This window comes from Sinocyclocheilus grahami, unplaced genomic scaffold (assembly GCF_001515645.1).
Source record: "Sinocyclocheilus grahami isolate Dianchi unplaced genomic scaffold, SAMN03320097.WGS_v1.1 scaffold331.1, whole genome shotgun sequence".
Classification (NCBI taxonomy): Eukaryota; Metazoa; Chordata; class Actinopteri; order Cypriniformes; family Cyprinidae; genus Sinocyclocheilus; species Sinocyclocheilus grahami.
This window is the reverse complement of record NW_015505510.1, coordinates 375,222-401,173: the sequence shown is the minus strand read 5'-3', so window position 1 is coordinate 401,173 and position 25,952 is coordinate 375,222. Positions and strand designations below refer to the sequence as shown.

The following is a 25,952-nucleotide window of genomic DNA, read 5'->3' as shown; positions in this document are numbered from 1 at the left end:
AAAAAAAGAAAAGAAAAAAAAACAAAACAAAAAAACTAGAGTATGGAAATAAAACTGCTTTTTTAATCAAAAATTTTATAATTTTTCCAACCTTACCTCAGAGACATCTAAACTGAATCACACTCCAACGACGAGCATCAGTCAGCACATACAGAGTGAATAAGGAGTTAATATTTTCCTTGATGAGAGATGCCTTAATTGATGTGGAATGAGAATGCCGTATCAAAAGAGGCTGGGCTCACCAAAAAAATAACGGCGCTCTGGGTGGACCAAGAGCAAGAAAGGCTTTTTTTAATGGCAAATCAATTACTCATTTGCCCGGCGCCTCTGATTAATTACCCAGCACTTAATGTTTTTAACGACTTTGTGGACTAACTGGACTATTTAATCACCCGCAGCTCAATCCACAGGCAAACACTGACTTTTCCCATTCCATCACAGAGGAGAGGGGAGAGACGCCATCGGCCGGCATCCATCACTCTTTCCCTCCCTCTACCTGAGCAATCATTAATGGAGAGAGGAGAGAGTGCGGGGCAGACTGCGGATCAGTCTTTCTTCTGGTTTTGTTAGAGGAATTGTAAACATCCCCACAGTCATTTGTTGGTGCATGTTCGCTCTCTAATAAATAGTGGGCGGCTCTAGTCTGAAGGGCAATGCTGTCGTTGCTGCTGATGCTGTTGTTGTTTGTTGTCTTTCCACCTACAGGCAAAAAATCCAGCATCCAGTAGATGTAGTGACATTCCAACTGCCGGAATATGAAATCATATTTCATAAAATTACAGTTGCTGTTTTTTCCCGTCAAGCTCTTTGTGGTGTTAGCAAGGTTTTGTATCCTGAAAAATGTAGCTCAAGTGCTCGAGAGAATATCAGCACAGACTGGATGAAATATGAACCTGCGCGCACAACAGATCTGTGGCGCATCATTAATTTCACAGAACTGCTTACCCCGTACTTGGCACCGGGATATTCATATTTCCATTCATATGTCACCGTATAAATATATTTCTCTTTGTATATCAAACAGAATGGCAGATGTAGTTGTTATCTCTCATGAGCAGGGCAGGCCAAGACAATAATGGTCAAACCCTCCTCAAAACAGACCAGGATTTGGCTAATCCAGACCTCCGTATTTCATTTCGCATGGGCAGGATTACCGTGAATTATTGATATCAGTAATCCCTTTCTATCACAGAAGTCTGTTTGTGTCTGAGTAACAGTGGGAGTTTTATACCAGCTCTTCGTTGCAAGTGAACAAAGCCGTCTGTGCTGAAAGAGCGTTCATAGATTTGTTGATTATAATGGAATCGTTGTGTCACTTGCAGAGTAGATGGCACATTTTTACTCACTCTAAAGTGTTAATAGGGCAGCTATGAATTTTTCTGGAGATAATCTACTCCGTTCAGCACCGATGACACTTCAGCGCAATATATATTTTAGGAGGATGTGTATGCACATACGCTAAGATATATGTGTGAGTGTGTGTGTAAAGCTGTCAGGGGGACTGAGATGGGGGCTAATGAAGCAGCCTCTGCTCCATCACTTGGGCTGGTGAAGAGGGATGGCTTCAGGCACAGTTCCTTAACTCAGCATTCTGCTCAAGGTTACCAGACCTTAATGTGTTTAATGCTCCATAATACCTGACAGAAATGGGCAAAATATATCACACACCCACACCTGCCAGATTTTCTTCTTTCAAATCGCACCCCTCTGAAAATCGACTTCTCATTGATGTACCACATAGGGCAAGTTGTGTATTTAAAAAGGGTTTTGGATGGTAAAGTAATGAGGATTTTTGGTCTAATGGGGTTTAGGGTTTAAGAACATTTCATCAGGAAGGTCAAGATGTAATACTTCTGACCCATTTACCCTCTATGAATGCCTTATGTTTGTGCAAAGCATACAAATGAATGCACAAAAGACAAATAACATTCACTGATGAATCATTCATAATAGGACCAGGAACATGCACTAAGAAAATAAATAGCATACATTTTGATTTCATGTTGACTTTTCTTGAAAACCACATTTGCAGTTCGCTATGTTTCCGCCTTCCATTAATGCCTAAGTCATAATCAGATTCTAGTCTGTCTAGCATGTCTACAGTGACATTTACCACTTGATAAATATACATACATAGCATAGGCCTTTTATTCATAATAGCAAATTCATAATCACATAGACAGGCACTTATTGAGATGGAGCTTCATAATGAATATGGGCTTAATTGTTTTGTTTCATAGGGATTCTAGCGTTTGGCATTTAGCTGGATGCTTATCAGACAGACGAGTTTGATTCTAACAAAGTGCGGCAGAATCACATTATTCCTGAGGAGATGAGCTGAGATGGACGTTGACGGAAACTCACACAGAAGGGAAGGAAAGTGCAGAGCTGCATGCATTGTTCTAGGACTAGCAGAAAAAAATTGAAAAAAATCTGCTTGGATTTCTCACAGTAGCACTTTAAAATAACTCATTAAAATCATTAACCAAGATTAAGTAGTTCATAAATATGAATATGTATAAATCACGTTTAAGACATTTTTAATGGCTTATATGAATGTGGATTAACTAATGACATTTTGACAATATTAGCACAGAGAGCACCATTCAGAATTTAATTTAGGAAGCAAACACGATTCAGATTGATCAGGAATGGGTTCCCTCACAAGCATACTAAAATAGTCTACAAATATCAAAGACAAAATACACAATGACAATAATATACCCAATGGCCTGAAGAATATGTGTGTTCATTCAAATAACGGTTTTCCTATGAATTAACTAGAGAACAGTCCATTTCTCTGGGCATTATGTGTCTTTCTCCCAGGAAAATGAGGGAGTTTATCTGCCGGCATTCCTTTAGGCAATAAAACCAGTGATATCAGCATTGGTTACCATGGAGCCAGAGGCCTGTTCTGCCTTTCTGAGGTGTTAGGTGCATTTCGGGGGAAGGGTCCATAGACCCTCGTAATTGGCCCTTTGGTTAGGTGAGGGGGCATTAGATATTATTTGTTAAATATAACAAAAAGTTGTGTGTCTGATTGGTCCAAATGCTACAAATTCAAATTTGAGCTTGAGGAAGCAGAAAAAAACTATTACATTTGAAATTCCTATAACTGCTGTAATTGTAGGCCTAGTTTTTAGTAATACATTTCATTTTTGTATTCAGTAAGAATAACCCATAAACAACATATGGGGCCTGTCCTGAAACATAGATGATATTAATAATTAATGCTTGAAATACAACCCCAAAAAATGAAATAAATAAATAAGATGTATGTTAGCTGAAATAATGAGAAAGCTCTGAATGTTAACCAGACAGACAGATAGACAGATCGTCTCCAACTCATGAACTGAAAATAAGCCAAATGGGCAGCAAATGATGAGGAGAAGTGAGGAAAACAGGTTCACAAAATGCCATAAGGAATCTTAAAATCCAACCACAAGGCAGTGGCTCCGACATAGATTCCTTTTTGTACCACTAGAGATACGTCTAGCATCATGATCACTGTCATTCTGTCTAAAACGGCATGTGCTATACTGTATGCCTAAAGTGAGAAGAACACTGTGTGCTCACTGTCTTAAGAACATAATATTCAAGACTCATGAAGAAACATGAAACATTTTGTACACACACAGACAGATACTATAAGGTAAGAGACACTTACATCTGAAATGTCAAATATGGATATGGTCAAACACAGCTTGACAGTCACAAATACAAACACACACAAAGATGCTGTCTGCCTCTCTATCAATGCTTAAAGCCAGCTGATGTATCTGCTGGTAAGGAAAAGGGCATTGATAAAAGTATCAATCCCTACAGTCACAACCCATCCACATTGATTCCACAGCCATTCATCAAACAGCAGGAGTAGACCTCCATCCTTCCTGCCCATCTCACACACTGAGTGAACATTTAGTCCCTGCCATGTGGGCCAACTTCAGCTGGGTACTTAAGCACACGAAAGGGACTGTCCAACCTCAGCGGTACGGTTTAAAAATACACCAGACATGCCGGCGATTAAAGCGTAATCACATTTTATGCAGTGATTTTGTATCCTAACACACTTTGGAGAGTGCTGGCAGCGGTCGTCTGCACTCTGATGCCTTCACCTTACCTGGTGCTGTTTATTCAAATTAGATTATGATGACAAGTGGCCCTGCAGACATGGATATTGCTCTCCCAATTTTTCACAAGGTGCAAATGAAATTATCAATTTTTAATGTTGTCAAAGTTAACGGTTATGTTCCCCTAATGATCTGTTCTCGCTACTGGAGGACATTGATCGTACTGTGGTCATTATCAGCACGTCATTTCTGATTACAACTGATTAGACTCCTGGTAGTCGCGAGCTGAAACCACTCGGCCGATGAGTGCTGTAAAAACTGATTACCATTGTGATGAGAGACATCGACCGGCAAACAGTTGCATTGGGTATTACTACTCATTAGCGATTAGATTGAAAAAACAAGGGCAGGTGGAGCAGGAAGATACAGAGGCTTAAAAAGTGCGACAGGAAGAGGAGAAAGTGAACTTGCAAAACTTCTATATTAAGAAATGTCACATTTTTCATTTCGGTGTAAGTATAGGTTTTACCTTAAACAGAATGAGCAATGAAATCTAAAAACCAAATTATATTTATCCCTAAAAAACTACTGTGTCAGATTTAATATGCAAATTTCAAATTTCAATGATCAAAACTACTGAAAAACCTGTTGTACACAATCTGCTACATCCCTTCTGTTGCTTAACTGAACTTTTTTTGGCCAGTAGAAGTCTTCAGGTTGTTGTACACATGTCTTTTTTCTGTAATATCCTTAATGATTTTTATAAAGTAATCATACATTTTATATTGTTAGTAATATTTCAAGATGAGCACTTACTGGAATGAAGCAACTTAGATTTACTTGATTCTCATTTCTTTTTGGAAAAATCACGTTAAAATAGGAGTAAAATAAGATGCAGCATGCTTTCAAATTTTTTTAAATATTTTGTCAAAGGTTGCATTTAAAAAATTTTTTTTTCTGACTTATTTTATATGCTAGGCTTTACGAGGTTATTCATTTCATTTATTATTTGCTGCCATTATGTTGAGTAAATCACAGATAAAATATCTTTATGTCCTTGTGTGAGAGCACTCACGGTAATTTTTCTATTTGCCTAAATTAAATTCCAGTTAATTTGGCCACATATAAACACAAAAAAATGTTTTGTTACGACACATAACATTAGTGACAAAAACACCCATTTAAAAATAAAAAAATCCTTTTAACAAGGTAGCGTTTTCGGGAGTGGTAAAAGCACATCAGCTCGTACAAATGTCTCCTGTCAGAGCATAATGGACCAATTAGATTCCCCACTTGAAAAATACAATCATGACATATCTTTGGCTTGTCTAACGGCCGATGAAGACGTAAATTCTGACAAAATGGCCCTTAATTGTCCTTTGCCATATGAGGTCGTCCGCCCAGGGAATCTGGGGAGAGGCCATGCCTGCAACAGCAATTAAAAATGACATAAAAACGGTGAGTGGCCTACATAACTCAGGCCTCATTATGTTTGATACGGCCGCTTCCCTCAGCTCAGCCTTCAAAGAGCGAGCACAGATCCAGGCCACACTGTGCCGGGCCTGGGCTGTTTTTAGCAATTCTAGTAATCCTGCGTCCCACCTGGGGTAACAACGAGAGAGGAAAAGGGAGGGAGGGACGGAGACAGCGGAGACATCACATGGCAGATTTAATGAACAGACTTGTCATGATGTGATAAATGTTGCAGGGTGACATTATTAGATGTCTCCGAAGGGACAGACCCTTGCAGTTCCATCATGCTACCATCATGCAATTTTAATACGAAGCCGTGTCGCAGGGAGGGCTGGGAATTTATATTCCGAGCTTCCTTCAGCCACTCACGGGTGGCAGACGAGCAAGTCTGTGACAAGAGCTGCCATGATGTATGGATTTGATTTTACAGATGCTGTCAGAACCGAGAATCTGTGTCCTCAAACACAGTTCAGGCTGGTCCTTTTGGCTGTTATCAAAAAGATTGCTGCCTCTCTGGCCAAGTGCATCAACTTGTCAGAAAAGGAATAGGAACGGACACTTTAAAGCAATTCCGTGATCGATTCCAACTAGCAATTGGCAATTTTTCCTTCAAATAAAGGTATGAATCAAATTAAACACATCTCCAGATTCCGTCATTCTTTCTGCCATAAAAAAATAGCATCTCCAGTGCCTTACTGTGCACACACGTTAGAAATTTTAATTTCAAAATTACCCAGGATCCCACACAGTCTCTCTCCCTGAATCCTGACAGATCTTCGCTGAAAGGAAAAGTGAAATCCCAGAAGCAGAATAAAGACAGATGAGTATGTGGTTAAGGGGACATCGACAACAATAGTGAATCGGAACTCCAAACCTCAGGAGCCTCCTGAACTTGGAGATGGTACGTTAAGAGCATGATATCACAAAACTACTTTGACAGCTTGATGGAAAAATACAGAATGCTGAGTTTTAAAGATTCTCTCCAGAGAAATCTTTTGCTCCTTTAAAATCCTGGCAGACTTCCCTCACCAAATCAGCCGTATAATAAAAAAAAAAAAAATAGCTGATATTTTTCAAAGAGAAGTAACATTGCAAGTTTTGCGTTCAAAATCTAACCAAAGTTGAGTTTTTGTCAGGATTAAAAATACATCATACTGCAACACTCAAAGCTACAGAGCAGGAAAAAACACTACAACTATCTTTGTTTTCCATTAAAAAAAACCTGATGAAGGCTACAGTAGTAATGAATTATAAAAGTATATTTAAAATCATGTACACTCACAGGAGATGACTCTAATAAATGACCCAAAAACTGCTTTATCTAAGGGTACATTTACGCAACAACAATTAACTAAAAACAGAAAAGTTTTTCCTTTGCGTTTTTGAAAAGGTTTGTGTATGGACAAAACTATTATCAAAATGATATCTGTCCACAGATCCGCGAAAAAGACTGCATGCCAGGCCAGTACTACTCTCGCAAGCCTGTAGACAGAACACGTAATATGCATGCACATGACGTCACCGTATTCACAAATTTGTGTTTTTGTAGTTTACACAGAGACAATAATGGTATCGTTTTTCAAAAACGTGCACTTTGAAACCCGTCTTCAAACGTCTGCATTTTTAGGCCCCCAAAATGCTGTTGCTGTGTAAAATAATGTCCAAATAGTTTTCAGTTTTTAGTTGAAAAGAGTGTCCCCCCCTCCCCATTCTCCTGCTGGCCTGCACTCACACTTGCACTAAACATTCCGGGCCAGAGCACATTTACGTCAGCACGTGATAATGGAGAAAACCACTTTTGCTAATATTCTGCGTAATAAATTTATGCCGTGCAGCCATTTTCACTTGTATGTATCAGAGAATTATTACAGAGGCAGCTGACGTTAATGAAAGAACTTGCAGCTTTACTCACAAACTACAATTCCTGTTCATCAATAAGCTGAGAACCAGGTCCGTTATAAACCTAAGTAGGCCTATACTTGATTTAATTGAATTAGTTGAAAAGTGTACTGTAGTAGTAGTAATAGAATATGTTTGCGGTTGTAATGAGGACAGTAGCGCACACCTGTAGCTGTTCCGTGATCCGGCGTGGTTAGCGTTCACACTACATGCATACTGTGCCCGAGCCCAACTGAACCGTGCTCTGGCCCACCTCTTCCAAGGGAGCCAGGGACGGCTAAACGAGCCTACGGAGCGATCACACTAGTCAAACGAACCAGGTTTTGGGGGTCAAACGCGCTCAGGCATGCTTCAAAACACGTAGTGTGAGTACACCCTTAGATGGAGCTAGGCTTCCTCTTGTATCATGCTGCATCCACACCTGTAAGTGTCAGTATAAAGTCAAATAACTCCACTGTATTTGTGAGAGTCTATGTGAGGTATGTAACGTTAATGAAACAGTTGAACATGTTATAATGTACTGGGAAGTACTGGTTTGCACAAGCGAATATAATATTTGTGTGTGTGTGTGTAATCTAATTCCTGCAAGGAGGGCTGAGGGTGGACGGAGGAGATGAACACGCAGTGCCGGATGAAGCTCTATGAAGACTCTAAGCAGGTACAAGAATCAAGGGTGATTGAATGTGGGTTGGTACATTAATTAAGAGGTTATAGATAGAGTGTCAATGGTCCAATTGGGAGATAGGGGGAGGCAATGCACTTATAAGTCTGCGATCCGCCATAAAACAACAAGAAGAAGAAGAAGTATTGTGAGAGAAACAATCAAAATGAATGAGGTTGCATTCCACTTAGTTTTTTATGTGAGGGGTTAAGGGTCTGTCTACATAAGCTTCCTTCGTCCACTTCACAAAGTGGAATGCACTTCAAAATTGCAGCAGGGATTCCCCGGGGGAAGTTCTTAGGGAAGTTTGGGGATATGTTTACAGTGACAAAATGCAGTGACAAAGCGTCAGGTTTCGTTGGTTTCAAGATGCAATTTTATGGTGTTGTAGTATGTCCTAAAGCTTGCCTATATTGTTCTGCACACTCAAAAGTATTGAAGAAGAAAAAAGAGAAAAAGAGTACATACTTTTAGGGCCAGAAGACAAAATTACATTTATATTCAAGGTAAATTCTCTGAAAACAAGCTGTAATGTCTTGTGCAGATTTGCTTCTCAGGTCAAAGTAATTGTTTAGTGAATGTTTTCCTAAAAAACAAAACAAAGACATTTATTAAAATGTTTTTAAAACTTGTTTTAGGGATGTTTAGATATTTTACTGGTAAACAATACCAAAACGTTTATCAAGAAAATTATGTTTTACACTTTTTACATAAAGGCAACTGTTTCCTCTAGTATTTTCTCCTTACTGTGCTAAAATTAGCACTTACTTATTAATACACTGTGGAGCAGCAAAAGAGATAATTGCTTTGTCAGTCACTGCTGATAGTGTTTAATGTGTCTCAGTAATGAACACTGCACCGTTCACAACAAACCTGCGCAGGCGGAAAGACAAATGCCAATATCTCACACCGGGTCTCATTAGAGGCTAGATGGTCTAAATGTATTTCCTGAAAACAATCGGTTCCAGGGGCTGTAACTTTTTTTGGGTGAGAGTATCATATTCTTGTCTGCTCAGGAACTCTTCTCAATCTGTAGCAGCCCACGTTTCATGTATCATCATACATACATCACACACACACACACACAACGAACTGACACTCAGAACCTGGAAGCAGACTGAGCCCTCATCTGCTCCGTGGACGTGGGCTGGGTGACAATCACCAAACCGCACTGATTGTGAACAGAGAGAGATAAGAGGGGGAGGAAAGGAAGGTGATGAGGAGGATGTATGTAGAGATGGAGAAATGTGTTGATCAGGATCAGGGTTGGCTGAAAGGGTGAATAGAGTTGAGGAGAGAAGGGAGCTTACGGAGAAAATGTTCCAGTCAGGAATGAATGCTGAACAAATAACCTCTTTAAAGTTGTGATATCGCTCATCACCTTTAAAGGAATATTCCACACTTAACTTAAAGAAGAATTGACCCTCAAGTTGTTCTAAGCCTGTACGACTTTCTTTTTTTGTTGAACACAAAAGAAGATATTGTTGATTATCAAGCAGTTGCCGGTAGCCATTGACTTCCATAGTATTTTTTCCATACTACGGAAGTCAGTGGCTACCGGCAACTGCTTGATAATCAACAATATCTTTTGTGTTCAACAGAAGAAAGAAACTCATTCAGGTTTAGAACAACTTGAGGGTGAGTAAACGTTGACAGGATTTTAATTTTTGGGCACTCTTTTCAATATAGTGGAGGACTGTTGCTGTCAAACTTCATAACGGTCAAAAAGCAGCATGAAAGTATAATATATAGAAGAAGCCTATGCACTACATTCCCAGTTTTCTGAAACCATATGATAGCTTTGTGTGAGGAACATACTGAAATTTAAGTCAAACAACATTTCGCCAATATAAAAGAGACGTTTAAGTATTTCATAGATGAATACCACAGATATCATATCTTGAATGAATATTACTCCAAAATAACAATGACAGTGAGGGAAAAACCCTCTAAAAGCAAGTCAACAAATCTGATGTCAGCAAAATGGATGCAGAATGCATTTCTGATCGGCTAGTTTTCTATTTAGCTTTAGGGCCAGATTTACTAAACGGGGCAAATTCTTCGTCATGCCTAGAACTGATCCGTGCTGGTCGCTGAGGAAATACATCAACTTCGCGCTGTGGATTGCCAGATCGGCTTTCACCGTGGACGAAGCGGAGTCCAGCCTGGGGTCGTCACATGTGGTGGTTGCCGCAAGCCTGCTGGCCGCTCCTTCGTCGAATCCGCCAGCCGCGCCATTCTCAAAGCCCGCCCACCCGCCCACCCGCTCAAATATTCAGATGTGTCCAGCGCATTTTATGGAGGACTGTTTCCTGATCCTGATAGAGTAGACTACAATGCCGGCTGTTCTGACTCAAAGACTGTAAGTACGTTTTCATTTTAAGGATTTGCCACTGATGATTCAAACGCGAGTTTTGAGCAGTGTAGAGTAGCACTTGTTGTTTTTCATTTCTCCAATCACAAATGCAGACATGGGGCCCGTTCTTCATACGTCACTAACTCAGTTAGCTGGATTTGATTGTTGACGATTTGGCATGATCTTGGATTGGTTGGTTCTTCGAAGCTCATCCTGGACTTGCTGTCATAGCAACAGGTCCGTAAGCTTAAACCTGCTTGGCAGAAGGCTTATTTCATGTAAACAGGATTAGATTGCATCTTCTTAAGCCGAATTGATACTTAAAATCTGTCCAATACCACCGCTACTTTATTACAAGAGTACCCTACTAATCCAGGGACAATAATTTAAAATAATAATCATTTAAAAATGTATTTAAAGATAATAAAATAATGTTGTGTAGTCTTTCATACTATAGACACAGCCAGTTTTACTCACTGAAACATTTATTCGTCATAAAATTATTACTTCATAATTATATTCGAGTCTTACACACATGCTATACAGATAATGAATGTAGAGTCGTGCATTAATTTGAGTGATGACAGCTATTATGGGAGTGGCTTGATGGAGCGTAGGAGATGCAGAGAACATGATCTTGAACCTTAAGAAACTTTAAATAATGCTGTCACATAACAAATCTGTTCAAATATAAAATTAAATGAATTGCTAATTACTACATTGAAATAAAAATGTAAAGCCTGTACAAATATTAGAAATCATGAATATAAATAGCCTAATTGGGAATTATGTAAAGAATTAAAATAAAATAAAAACAGTGCAAATTTCATTTACTCCTCCCATAAATTTTGCATCTGAAAGGGAAACTCCTACAAATACATATTCAATAAGGTCAGGCAGAAAAATAACTGTCCATGCCTTTTCAGTGCTAATTCTTCACTGGGCGTCTTTAGTAAATCTTGAAAGTACGATTTTAACGCCAAAAGATTTTCACTTTTTTCCTATTGGAGCATCAGTTTAATATTCATGATAAATGAACAAAGGTCTGTGAGTGCATCTAAGCCTTTAATATCTAAAACAAGTTCAAGTACAATAGAAACCTTTAAACAGTAGTGATGCTGCAATGATTGCTGTTGGGAGCGAGGGTTGTTGTTTTTGTAATGCTGTTGATGATGTGATGACAGAATTCTATTCAAGCCTATTAGAAGAAGGCAGAAGCCTTGGAGCTTGTAGAAGTGCAAGGTTTAGGGTCACTCGCTGTGTCATTGAAATCAATCATCTCTGAACGCTCCGTGCATCAGCGACATAAACCCTCCACCCCCTGGGCGCCAGCGCACCAATGAAAAACAACCTTCTGCCCACACTATGGACATCATTACCCTTTTAAAACTCCTCTCCACGAGAACGCTGGGCTGACATAGGGCCTCTGGTGGCTTTGAAGGACAGGCTCGAGAAGATTACAGCTGTAAAGCACATCATTGTCGGAGAGAGAGAGAGAGAGAATTCATAGATGTGCAGCCTATTGAAAGGATAGCCAATACTTGAAGGAGGAAGATAAGGCTCTGGCCATGCAGCCAGACGAACCTTTCTCCAGGGCTAGTGTGGATGAAGACAGTTGAGTCTGATTTTGAATGTAGAATGATGCCGTGGTGGGATTTTTGACATCAATGACCAATTATTAAGGACAGACACTTGAATTTATTCCTGAATGGATCAGAAAATTTTAAAAAAAAAAAATATAAAAAATATATATACAATATATATATATATATATATATATATATATATATATATATATATACTGTATATACAATTTTTATATTATTTATTTTAAAAAGTATATAGTTTTTGACTACTGCACACTGATGACATATAATCTGAAAAAAGTGAAGTAACATGCATCACTCGCTTCATAACATTTTACCCACGAGCCATTTAAAAACACTCCCTCCCATCTTCAATCCCATTTACTGACACAAAATCATATCCTCAAATGTAATCATGTCAAAGCGAGAGTTTTGATGTGGCGTGAACTGAAAAGGTTACGTGTTAAATTGCAGAGTGGATGATGGATGTCAGAGCCGCTCACACCGTGCTTTAGGACTGTTGGCATGATAGACTCGCCAAGCTTCATTACACATACATTTTTCATTAAAGTTTTAATTCATTCCTCTAAAATTACCCTCTTATTGAGGTCAGTGTGTAATGTTCCTATTAACATAGAAAACTTGCAGCATTATTTTAAATCACATGCGGCCTTTTATTAGTAAGACACATTAGGTTTTGATTTTAGAGCAAGTTATTGTGAAAATGCCAGAAGATGTTGGGCCACTTCATTTAAACAATGTCAACTCATCAGTCCACAGGCCTCTCAGAAACAACAGTCACTTAGCAAGAACAAAAATGTAACAGTAGGCTACTAATGTAAAGATCATTGTTGAGAAAAATTAACTAATCAATCACAAATTGCCCCATTGTGCATTTACTGAAAACATTACTCACTGAACATTAGTACATGGAAGATATCAGCAGGGAGTTAGTGTGTGGGCTAAGAAAATATAAAAGATTTGATGAACCATTCAAAAGCTACCGTGCTAGGCACAACCAGGGGTTAAAGTTTAGCTAGTTAGCATAGTTAGAAGCTGTATCTACACAATTGCTTCTAACAAATGGCATTGTTCGCTGACATGTTAAATTTGATTTATATTTCCCACTGTCAAATTTGATTTATATTTCCCGCTGTCTGCTACATTTGACATCACAGCCCAATTGCCCAACCCTATCGAAATGTCATGTGGCTCCAGAGTAGGCCTAAGTCACATGACATTTGAAGCAGGTGATTGGTTGAAAAAGTATGCACCCATGAGCAAAGATGGCACTTTACAAATCACTGAGGCCTTTGTACTGCTTTCTCCAGATATTTTAGGCATCCTTGATAATGATATTTGCGATGTAAGCAACAGTTTACAACACAAAAGTATCAGGCCACAACACAACAGCATTTCTTGTTGTACACGTGTACCCTGGGAAAATCAAAATGGGAGATGAAGGTAAGTTTGCCATGTTTTTGTTTACAAAGTACAGTAAGATTTTTGGGATGTTACACATTATAATGTGAGCATCGCAAAATGGTAGCAATTTTTGATGCTATACTAGCATTAAAGCTAAATGAGTTTGTCCTAGAGAACTTAAGATTATTGATCAAACATGATTTTAATGCAGCAGTTTTGAATGTTCTTTTGGTCTTGTTGTGTTGTTGGCTAGATCCTTTGTGATATTGTGTTGTTGGCTGATATTTTTGGCTACTGTAGTTGTGTTGTCATTATTATTTGCTTCATTGTTGTGTCCATCTGAGTCACGCTGTGACCGTAGCGTACCACTCCACTTCCGCAGCATAAATCTAGAGAACTGACCGTTAGCCTATATATAGAATACATCTGAGACTATAAGATTTCTTTTTATTTAAAGCACTCTTGAGAGAACATTGTATTTACCTTACAGTCCAAAATGATTCTATGCTTCATTATTTATTTAGACTCAATTTCCTGAGCATCTGATCAATCAGAGGTCCATTTCCCTCCGGACATGTGAAAATGTATATGATTTGTTGAGGTTGCAGTCATTCTAACAGTAATTATCTGCGATGGACGTTTTTTTAAAAGATCAAATTGAGAAGTGCAGCCTGACTGAAACAAACTAATAAAGCTTCAGATAGCTGAGACGGGAGTAAATGCAATAAAGACAGGAGTGAATTATCTTACAGGAGCTCAGTCGCCACTGGGGAAATTCATTTAGCTCTCCTGCAGTGAGAGATTCTTGGTGTAAGAATGTCTGAGATTTCGTTTCAGCCACACTAACAAAATAGAGAAACTATTTATGTTTCAGTTTAGCCCTGAATATAACAAATAGCTTCTGAAAACAGCCTTAATTTTTCTGTGTTATCTATGGTTTTGAGTTTCTTTGAATGCAATAGAGTGGAGTCAATTTAACTAAGATTGGCTAGATTATCTACATCTTTTTTTTCTGTTGAAGTGTGTATATATAAAACATATATTCACAGTATTAGTCTGACAACATGCTATAATGTCAGACTGAGCTGCTTGTGATTTTTATGGTTTAGATTTATGTTTATGCATTTGGTTTTACCCTGTGGTGCCTTACCTTAACTTTATTTTTTTTTAAAGACCAAAACAAAACAATAACTGAGAGCCATTGAATTGCATTGCAGCCTTTGCATTTGAACCCCACAGTTTGGTTGAAATATTTTCTTTCTTGAAGTACACAGTAGACCGTGACTGATGACACTTTGGAAGTATGTGAATTGCAGTTCAAATTAGGGGGAAATGCACTCACATCTTACTCATTACGGTTGTGGATCAGGTGGGATGTGTGAAGATGGAATTGTGATGGGAGGCAGATTAGGATGGAGAAAGAACTGTAAATTTAATGTGCGGTGAGCTCTTTTTGTGTATGTATGAGAGCGAAAAGAAGACTGAGAGAGGGAACAGAAATGGAGAGAAAGAAAAGAGGGAAACAGAAAGATTGCGGTGAAGCTTTAATGTCTGGGAGAATGTCTTCCTGGCAGAGAAGATGAATAGAGCAGCACGTCTGAGTTATCTCCTGCTCAAAAGCAGAAGCTCCCCTGCTGATCAGCAAGCTTCAGGTCTCATCATGTACTTACACTCTAAAAATATACACCCAGATACCTCCGTCGCCACACCTTTGCCTCTCTTTACTTGCTTATCTCCTGCCATTTCTCATGTCTGAATTCATTTGCATAAGTTCTTTCTTCTAGAAGTGATCTGGGGGAATTTCCATAAATTGCTCTCTGATTCTTCAACCGTTATCACTGTGCCATTTTTAAATTTGTGTTTTCACAAATAAAGCCTAAAGGACTTATAGATGTCCCTTTGTGTGTTGCTCTTTCCAGACATGACACAATACTTTTTGAATTGCTGAAAAATAGGCAGTTAGGTCTCTCAGATGGTGAGAGACACTCAGATTTGGATGATGAGATAATATCTGTACAAGGTGATACAAATTGTCTACCTTTACAATGTGTACAATGGATGTGTGATGTTTAAACTCATTTGATATATGGTATTTTTATGTGGTCCATCCACAAGGTGGCAATATTTCTTGATCAGTCTTGTGCAAACACATTTTCGACTGGTCCAGTCCACTTGGCATTTTTCCTGGCCTTTTTTTTTTGACCGACATGTTCATGAGACACACCATAGTTTTTGTTTTTGCATGCAGTTTAGAGGTGGATATTTCTGAAATATTTGAGACCTCAGTAGTTAGTCATTGTGGAAAAAGCAAAAACACTATGCAACATCATCTTGTAGTTAACTGCTACAAACTTTGAGTGTCTTAAAATGATTAACCTGGCGTTTTTCGCCAATCCAGTGAGTAGTACTTTCTCAAAATTGCTTATTGCATTAAATATACTTGAATATATACGTTGATTTTTTTTAGATGGTAGTCCCAGTAGTAGTTATAATGCCATATGTATCAGATGTCTGAGATACTTATTGAGTTTTGTCTGTTTTAGAAAAAAAGGGTTGCTCATCAAAAATGATAATTTAAATGATTTATTTATTATTTTGTTTTAAAACCCTGGTAACAGTCTCTTGTCTGAATACTACTTCCATACTATGTACGCTGTTCAAAAATTTGTGGTCAGTAAGATGCAATGCTGCATTTATTTGATAAACAAATCTGTTAAAATTGTTAATCAAATGAATGTTATTATTGTGAACCATTATTACAATTTCAGATAACTATTTAACTATTTTAATTATTTTAAAACTTAATTTATTCCAGAATTTTCTGCAGCCATTACTCCAGTTTTCAGTGTCACATGATCCTTCAGAAATCATTCTAATATGCTGATTTAATGCTCAAGAAAACGTTTCTTATTATTATCAATGTTGAAAACAGTTGTGCTGCTTAAAATTTGTATGAAAACCATGATAAGACAGGATTTTTTTGATGAATAGAAAATTCAAAAGAACAAGATTTTAATGTAAAACTTGTTTACTATCACTCTTGATTCATTTAATGCATTCTTGCTGAATAAAAGTATTGATTTATCTTTTAAAAAATCTAACTGACCCTGGCATTTAATTCAAAAAGTAGCTCTTCATCAAATGCAGCTATTTTGGATGCAATGACTCACCAAAAGTGCTTTTAAGCAGTGGGTGAAGTTCAAATTGTATTTATTAAATTAGGTTTATTTAAAACCAAGAGCGTTCATTCATGCAATAACATTAGCAATTATCAATAATTTTGTACTATTACAGTCCTTAGGATTTTTTTAAATCACTTCAAGACTTGAAAGGTGACTAAAAATAATTGTACCTTAAAAAGTCATATAACAACTCTGAACTGAATTCTAATCCTTTCAGAAACCAAGCAAATCTCTTTGATTGTAATATATTACATAGTGTTTATTGACTGCAGTGCAGTTGTACGTTGTCAGTGTGCCGCATTACGTAAGGTCAGAGGTTTACTTTCACTGAGAGCTAATGGTCTGTGCCGGTTTGCAGATCACAAAAGAGAAATCTTAGAGTTCTGTCACTGTGATAAAGTGTCTGTGTAACCGTGAGGATCAACTACTGTGCCGTCAGTGGGAAAGTGCTGCTGACATCATTGCTATTGGCAGCTAGGCAGGATGTATTGGTCAGTAAGGGCATGGCAGTGAATACTGGACTCTATAAGATCTAGCTGTGTGCAGTGACATATGCCCTTAATTACCCGCCGTTCAACCCTGTACAGAAAGCAGGAGGAAAATGTGTTTTGAACACTGCGTTACCGATAAACAAACAAGTAATGACTTATTAGCATTGCCTCGTTCCAATGACTGCTGCGTGCTGGTTTGACAGAGTAGAGTAATTAATTTCATAAATGTTAAATATGGTAAATTAATGTTGCTCGTGTCCTGCATAGCTTGAAGGGCGTTATTTGACGGGTTTGCCAACCTCCCTCTAGCAACATCTGAATTTGAGTTATGACTTAATTTGGCTAGCGTTTAGATGTGAATATTAATTTTCTTTTGCTAGTAAGTTGAATAGGGCATTTGAGTTTATATATATTTATTTTGTCTGGGGCCAGATAGTCATGCTGAATCTTCGCATAATATATATTATACTGTTAGTGAAGGATTTGGGACTGTGTGGGTTCCTGGGGTGCAAATATGATACAGAGTTATTAGTCCCATGGCATTGTATAAGGTCTTGTGCCAGCCAAGCCACTGCTGAGTGGGAATGGCTTTTTCCAGGTATTATAGACCTAGAAGGGAAAACATTGGCATGAGTGATAGAAGTGAGAGAGATTTTATGTTAGAAAAAATGCAATTATTAATTGCAATGCATTTTTACAGAAAGGGTGTAATCACAATGTAGTACCATTTTGACTGGCATGCAATTTGACTAGTTGATTTATGCATTTACACTACCATTCAAACATTTGGGGTCAGTAAGGTTTTTTTTATTATTATTTTTTTATTTTTATTTTTTTAAGTAGTACTTTTATTCCGCAAGGATGCATTAAATTGATCTGAAGGGACTCTGTCATTAATAACATTTATGATGATTCAAAAGATTTATATTTCAAATAAATGCTTTTTTTCAACTTTCAGTTCATCAGAGAATCAAGAAAAAATTATCAGTTTCCTCAAAGTAATACAGCCGTTTTCAACATTGATGATTCAGAGGACAATTATTCACAGGAATAAATTAACATTCTAAAATATATTAAAATAGAAAATAGTCATTTTAAACTGTAATAATATTTCACAAAATTGTAATTTTTACTGTATTTTTGATCAAATAAATGCAGCCTCGTTTAACATGAGGGACGTCTTTCAAAAACATTAAAAACATAAAAAACCCAAACATTTGAACAGTACTGTATGTCATTTTGTGCATGAATGTCTGTTATGTAGCCTATATATCTGAGTAATCTCATATATACAATACATTTGAGTGAGTTCATTGACTTTCTAGCAAAGCGCTTCAGATAACTGGTATTCATTTACTGTTTGGCTTCAGCTCATTTGCTGTGATTGAATTTCAAACAATCATTTTCTTTCTTCAAAAAACATTTTAATTCATTGCCAGTATATCACACTGTTATTTTTTCTTAGCCATATAATTATCATCATGATTTTCTTTCCTCATCCTTTGTTAAACAAAAAATAAATAAATAATAAGATAAGATTAACACATTGCTGATTGTGTCACACATCAATCATCAAGCAATAATTTGCATGGGGCAGCGAAAGACACATTGACTGTCCATCCAAATAAACTGGTAATAATCCAGTCCAGCAGTGTCCGTCCTCCACGTCTCCACAGACTACTAAGCCATTAAGCTGATTGGACTGCTCCAATGCCCGCGCCATAGATCCAGTGATATACGCCGTCCAGTTTGCCTTTCCAGTAGCCGGAAATTGGACATTCTGATCCACTGTCTGTCCAAATCATATTGGACCGGGGAGTCCAGGCTCTCCGGGAACACGGGCCTTATCAGAGGACAAACACACCACTCTCACGGCCGTCCCTATACACCGGCACTACATAAACCTCTATAATAACCAGCCTATCCTCTTTCCTCTCCTCCTGATCCGACCCTTCCTTTCGGCTTCTAGTTGTCTCTGGTGAGAGCAATAGATTTCTTTACAGTGCCAAACAATGCAGGATCCTGAAATTGTATTAATGCATGCTAATGTAATCTCTCATGGCTGTAAGCTATCGGGTTTGCTGCTTGCCAGCATGCTTATTAGAGAAATATTGTGCGGCTGGGTGAGCGTGATCTCAGAATTCATGGATGAAGAGTTTGAAGCATTTGTTTCTGCTGCAAACTGTGGTGTGGAGGAAATCATTATGTGTTGCCTGAGCTTGACATATGGCTACTAATGACCACAGAATTTGTTCTATAAATCTGTAACAGCATTAATGTTTTCAAGAGCCTATAAATGTGCAGTCTTTCCTCTATTTTAACCCTGATAGATGTAGGAGCACTTTAGGCCATTCCACTGTAGACATCAGACCCGTTTACACGGTTTTTTAAAGAAAGAGTTCATTCAGACCAGTAACCTTACATCCTTTTTATTTAACACACACGCTCTCTCACACACACATACAGGCGATAATCATCAGTTATGTTAGCCCTTTTCTTTGCACTTGTACAGTCTGACCTTACGCTTCCATTCCCTGGTATAAAGGCAAAGCAAACTTGCCCTCGGCGAGCTATATTTCACAACTCTTCAGGGACTGGCGTGATGGATTGGTCCTTCATATAGAAAACCCATAAAGCCTGATGTTTATGTACAAGCAAATGAGTATTTGTGTTTCATGCATGCGTTTGGAAGGATGAGTGTAGGCACGCTTGTCATATTTACATGTTTCCATAAATGATTAGTGAGTATGTTTGCATTTGTGGGCCACTAGTCAGGCTTCCAACTGCTTCTTTTCAGGTGAAATTTGGGATAGCCTATTTCTTAAAAAAATTGTGGCGATACAATTTCCAAAATGTGCATTAAAAAAATCATATATGCTCACTTAAGGTGAATATATATTTTTTATTCTTTGCACTGTTTAAAAAAAATTAAAGGGGTCATATGATGTTGCTCAAAAGAACATTATTTTGTGCATTTGTGATCGGAGAAATGACAAACAACAAGCGCTACTCTACACTGCTCAAAACTCACGTTTGAATCGTCAGTGGCAAATACGTTAAATATTAAAAACGTACTTACAGTCTGTGAGTCAGAACAACCGGCATTGTAGTCTACTCTACCAGGATCAGGAAACAGTCCTCCATAAAATGTGCTGCACACATCTGAATATTTGGGTTGAAGTGTTCTGGAACAGTGTTGTAAATATAACTTAACCACTGATTTCTAGTTGTGTCCTCTTTTGGAAGGCCAAACAAAGTAGTTTTGCTTTCACAACGAAACACACAGCGTCACACATGGCGGGCTAGAGTGAGCGGAGGCCGGCTGCCTTGAGTGAGGTAGGTGTGGTTGAATCTTAACTTTTATAAAGAATATCTCTTTGGATTTGAGACTTTAGTCTTTGCAACTTATGCACCAAGAGCTTGTAACACTCCAAAGAGAAAGGACAAATTTAAATCGCATCATATGACCCCTTTAAAGTTTTAAATAAAACAGATTATTGGAGTACATTTTACAAGAAAATACTATTTCACTTCAAAATTCAAGTTGCCATTTCTTTGTAATTACTTGTGAAATTTATGAATAATTTCAATGTAAAAATTATTTCTACACTACACTATTTTTTTTTACAAATTTTTTTTAGTTTAAAAAGAGAAGAAGAAATAAACTGAGAGAAAAACATTTACTGAATGAATTCATATGCATCAAACTATTCATGTGATTTGAGTCATTTGACTGATTTCACTAAGAGAGGAAAAACTAACACACACAGGCTTCCCCTGTGACCACAACTTCTATTTATTTTATTTTGCACAAGAAGGTGTGGTTTTGTTCTCAGATGAGATGGAATTTCTGTTTAATTTCCTGTTTATTTTCATTTTAGTTAGTGTTTTGTCATAAATTACATTTGTCAACTTGGATTGAAAGCTAATGATGGTCAACATTCATATTTTATATTGGTATATTCAGTCAATTTGAGATGATAATGTGCTAGAAGGAGCCACTCAGTGGTCAGTTTGGATGTTTAAATGTTTCAGTTCAAATGATTTGGTCTATTATTATTATTATTGAAAGAAATGTATACTTTTATTCAGCAAGGATACATAAAAATGAATAAAGTGTCTGTTAATCCATTTATAATTTTGCAAAATTTACTATTTTACATAGTTCTTTTGAACCTTTTATTTAGAATATAATAACTTTTTATAAAGAATCCTGAAAAAAGTGTCACTTTTTCCACAATAATATTAAGCAGCACAAATGTTTTCAACATTGATAACAAGAAATGTTTCTTGAGCACCAAATCAGCATATTAGAATGATCTCTGAAGGATCATGTGATACTAAAGACTGGAGTAATGAATGCTGAATAATTATAAAATTATTTGAACTGTAATCATATTTAGCATTTTAACTGTATTTTTGATTAAATATATGCAGCTTAGGTGAGCATTCTTCTTGCATGCACTTTAAAACATCTTACAGACCCCAAGCATTTGAACAGTAGTGTAAATGATGAAGCCAATATTTTCTTTAACATTCAGTAAACAATTGACACTTGATATGTGAAAAATGCCTGACACATCCTAACACTTCAAAAATGTTTTGCTGCTTCAAGCCTGTTGGAGGCAACATTGAACCTCTATCTAAATTACCTCAGACACAAACTCCCAACTGGAGACGAAAACCTGCTGTGATCCTGAAAATGTGCAGGTAGCTGCTCCAAGCTGCTGTGGTCATGTTTGACATTTCACGTAGGATACTCTGACTTTCAGAGCCGCTGTGTCTTGCAGGGTTTTAAAAAAGACAGACACGTCCAAATTCAATGCAGTGATGTGATCGGAATGAAACGTCTTGTTTTTCAAACATCAGAACTCCAACAATCAGAGCTGTAACTCAAGATGAGGTTATTCTGATGGGTTGCGAATGCTCCATCCTGTCAGAAGGGTAAATACAACCTTGAAAAGGTAACGGGAATTTCTCTTTTCCAAGCACACTTCACATCTGCAGCTAGTGGTTAGTAGACTTCAGGTGAACTCTATTAAATAATGTGTAATTGACTGGCAAGAGTGTCTTTTGTTGCATCACTGTTGAAAAAGCTCTCTGTGGAATACACGTGCCATACACACTGGGAAATTTGACTGCATATCACATTTTTGAAATTATCGAAAGTAGCTGATCAATCTCGGGGGTTGGGCTGGGTCCGCTAGGCTTACTTGTCTCTGTGCTCGTGCTGGAGCTGGTTCACTTACGTCGGTGCTCGTGCTGGGGCTGCTGTTGGATGCCTATTTTGGAAAGTTTTTGCTGGGATGGGCATTTAAAAAAAATCTGAAATTCGCTTTCGCGCCATTATCTCCTTGTATTAAAGTTAATCTTTTTTGCATTCTGTATAGTTCATGTCTGATACCATGCGCCAGCGTCACGTGTTCATGAGGATTAGGCTAATCATCCCATATAGAAAACATCACATGTAAAATTAATCATATTTATAAAGATAAACATGGGTTTGTTAAAGCCCACTTACAATTTACATTTCAGAGATCAGCAAACAGTGTGTCTGTGCAGGCAGTAAGCAGCTTCACTCACTGTGTGAAGAATGACTTTCTACCCTGTTATTTTGAAGAGACGTGTGTGTGTAAGGCAAATAATGATACCTTTTCCCTGGACTCGTCTTTCTGTCATTCACAGCTGACAGACTGTTGTGTAGCCGAACTCAGGTGCCAATTAGAGAGGACTCTAAATTGATACCAGACAAATGAACAACAGAGGAAGGAAAGTGTGAGTGTGTGCATTTCCTGTATGTTTTTGTGTGTGTTTGACAATGCTGTTTGTGTGCGTGGGTGGGTATATGTTCACTCTATCTTTCGCCGAGACTAGAAAGTGCTGTGATGCATGAAAATCCCAAATAATTCCTCATCTCTGCAGCATCCCAAAGGGAAGAGTAAAGGGATAAACCTGACCCCGAGGAAATACAACTGCTCGGATGACAAATCACCAGTGTAATGGGAACAAAATGGGGCGTCCCGTGTAGAATCACAAAGAGAGGACACAAATCTCCTAGGAATTGAAGCAATTAACAGGTTTAAGCTAATGTCTTGTATTCCTTTGTCTACATTTGGTTTACAGTGAGGAACTATGGGAATCTGTTTTGAGATGCTTTTAGGACTAAAGTCTGTTTAATCGGCTAAAAGAGATTTAAATGTGAATTATTAGATGTGAATGTTAAGTATTAGTTTGGGATCTACAGTAGATCATCACATCAACATCCCATCCTCATTATATTTACCTCAGCAATACTTTTACTGCTAATAATTCAGCGAACATGTTTAAAAGTGCTGAGGTGAGCTGATAAACAGACAGCGCTCTGTGAACTCAGTGTGAGCTTAGATGAGGTAGAATCCCTTCGGTGTGTGTGAGATATCTCAGTGACATGGACATGATTTGAATGAATTGATATATTGTACTGTAACTGACTGAAAAGTTTGAAATGTTGGGCTATACTGTGTATGTAAACGTCTTTCCGTTTAAATGCTTGATGGGCCTATGTGTGTGTGTGCTTTCATTTAGAAAATAATTTAGACTCATCTTTGCATTTGCAGTAATCCACTTACAGTGGACGTTTATGGGGCAAGGCATTGCACCAAAGCAAACATTAAAATACACATTATTTTAAAAGTGAAAATATAGACTCGAGACTTTATACGTCTTAACATGGGACTAGTGTAATTAAAACCACTTATCAACCTTTCTGTGCAAAGTTATATCCAATTTTTCATCTTCTACTAGGGTTGCACAATTCCGGGAATTTTCAAGACTGGAAACTCTCCATGGGAATTAACGGGGATATATGGGATTTAATAGGAATAATTAACAGGAATTAATGTGAATAAACTGGAAATTGGCAAAATAGCAGGAACTGGGGACTTAAATGTAGTTGAGAAATAATCTTTCAGCCTAATCTTGGTTAAAACAACCTGATTTCATGCAATTTCAGTTTAATTTCTACCCTACACATTGCTCAATAGCATGCACACAGCACACTGCTTACTGCAGGGCCGAGAATTAGTGTATGGTTTTGCAGATTTGGTGTGTGGTTCTGGTGTTTGAGTGTCAGCTTTCAGAAATTGTGTGACAAGTAAATATTTTATGTGTAAGCGGTTTAAAAAGACTGTAAATGCTTATACACAATTCAAATACACAGATGAATTTCCTGCCCAGAGAACACTGAGATCAATAACACTGTAACAAAAAACTCTTACTAGGATTCAGAAATTATTTTTGCAGCTCAATGTCTATTACAGTATACATAAATTAAATTACAGATACGTCTTCTACGATCGTTTTCATTTTACTACTGTAAAGTAATCTTGCAGTAGATGAAAAGCTCACATACCAAAGAATTGTATGAACTTGGCATGCACCACAATACAGTACAGTAAAAAATTAAATTAAAAAAGTAAATTTTACATCCTCTGCACATTCTGCAAATTTCATTACAATATACAGTACTATAGCAGTTTCTTGGTCTCCTGACACAAGACTAACTATATCTCTAGGCAGTCAGTCTCAGTTCTGCAAAAATGCAGTACACTTAGGCCTAAAAAATGGTTACAAATAAAATTTGACAGTCACATGCTTGAAGGTGTACCACATGTGCTACAGTTTACTGTACATAGAATAGTGAAATTTCCATTATCTAATGTACTGGTTTTGTACTGTAATTATATTGTATGTGTAAGTATAAAACCCCTGTAGATGATTGGCTAAGCTCTCTCCTCTCTCTGTTGGTGGCATACAGAGATTCTGATTGGTGTGTCATCAGTTTTGCTACCTAATGTTTAATGTTTAAAAGTGCCTACTAAAATCAGTTATATTAAAAACTGCAATATGACGTGTTTTTGCTATTATTTTGCGTTACTCTGTCATCGCTGAGGTTGAAACGTAGCACATGAAACACTGCTTACATTTAAATTTTATTCTGTGATAATTCTAAGGTGGGGTGGCACAACTTTATCTTAGGGTGGCAGTTGCCACCCCGGTAGATCCGCCCCTGTCAAGATATGAAAAATCTAAGCGAGTTAGTACTATTTCATTGACAATTCATGAGGTATAAACTAGCTCAAGCTGTGATGCTCTTTCTGCTAGCCAGTTCCCTTTCATGGGAACTTCGAACTGCGTCCTCTAGGGGTCGCTATGGGGAAGCTCTCGTTTGTCTCTTTTTTTCGAGGAAAGAGGGGCAGCCATCTTCTTCCCGCGATTCAGGCCCCGCCGCTGCTGAGGCACGGAAGGGAATGAGCTCGTGGGGATCGCAGGTGGATCTGGCCGATGAGTTTGAAGGGGGGTTTCCCTTTCGTGATCGTCGACTGTGCACGAGAGTGAGCCGCTGGAGGATGATGTTATTTCATTAACATTGTCTGATTCAGGGGCCGGTGCTCTGCTGGGATCAGCCCAGCAAAAGCAGGAAATGTCTGAGGAGGGCAAAGAAGCTGAGACTGAGCCTTCTCAATCCTCCTGTCCTGCGTATGATGAGCTTTTGGAAATTATAGATAGCGCCACGGCGAGGCTTTACTTGCCGGGAAGCGGGTGAAGAAAGTGACGTCGCGAGTATCTCGATGAACGTTAATTTTCTGGCCATAACCCTCCAGCTCAGGTGAGCCTTCCTTTCTTCCTGTTTTCCATATAAAGATTGAGAAGGAATGGAAGAGGCCGTTTTATCCACACGCATCCATCGATTCCAGCATACGAGTTATGCCAACATCGAGGCGATGTGCGAAAGCGGTTATGAGAAGATGCCCCTATAGAGAGACGCTGG

The 25,952-nt window shown here is 37.9% G+C and overlaps 1 long non-coding RNA gene across 2 annotated transcripts in view; it reads left to right on the top strand.

The window, feature by feature from the left end:
* The first annotated feature begins 13,331 nt into the window (after positions 1 to 13,331).
* The window catches only part of LOC107602610 (uncharacterized), a 106,195-nt gene continuing 93,574 nt past the window's right edge, over positions 13,332 to 25,952 (top strand). The window contains exons 1-3 of one of the 2 annotated variants that reach the window (XR_001611057.1): positions 13,332 to 13,509; positions 22,829 to 22,918; positions 23,066 to 23,159. This is a non-coding gene — a long non-coding RNA (uncharacterized lncRNA). Of the gene's footprint in view, positions 13,510 to 22,828; positions 22,919 to 23,065; positions 23,160 to 25,952 lie in introns of those variants that run through there. The other variant, XR_001611058.1, reaches the window with a different exon arrangement.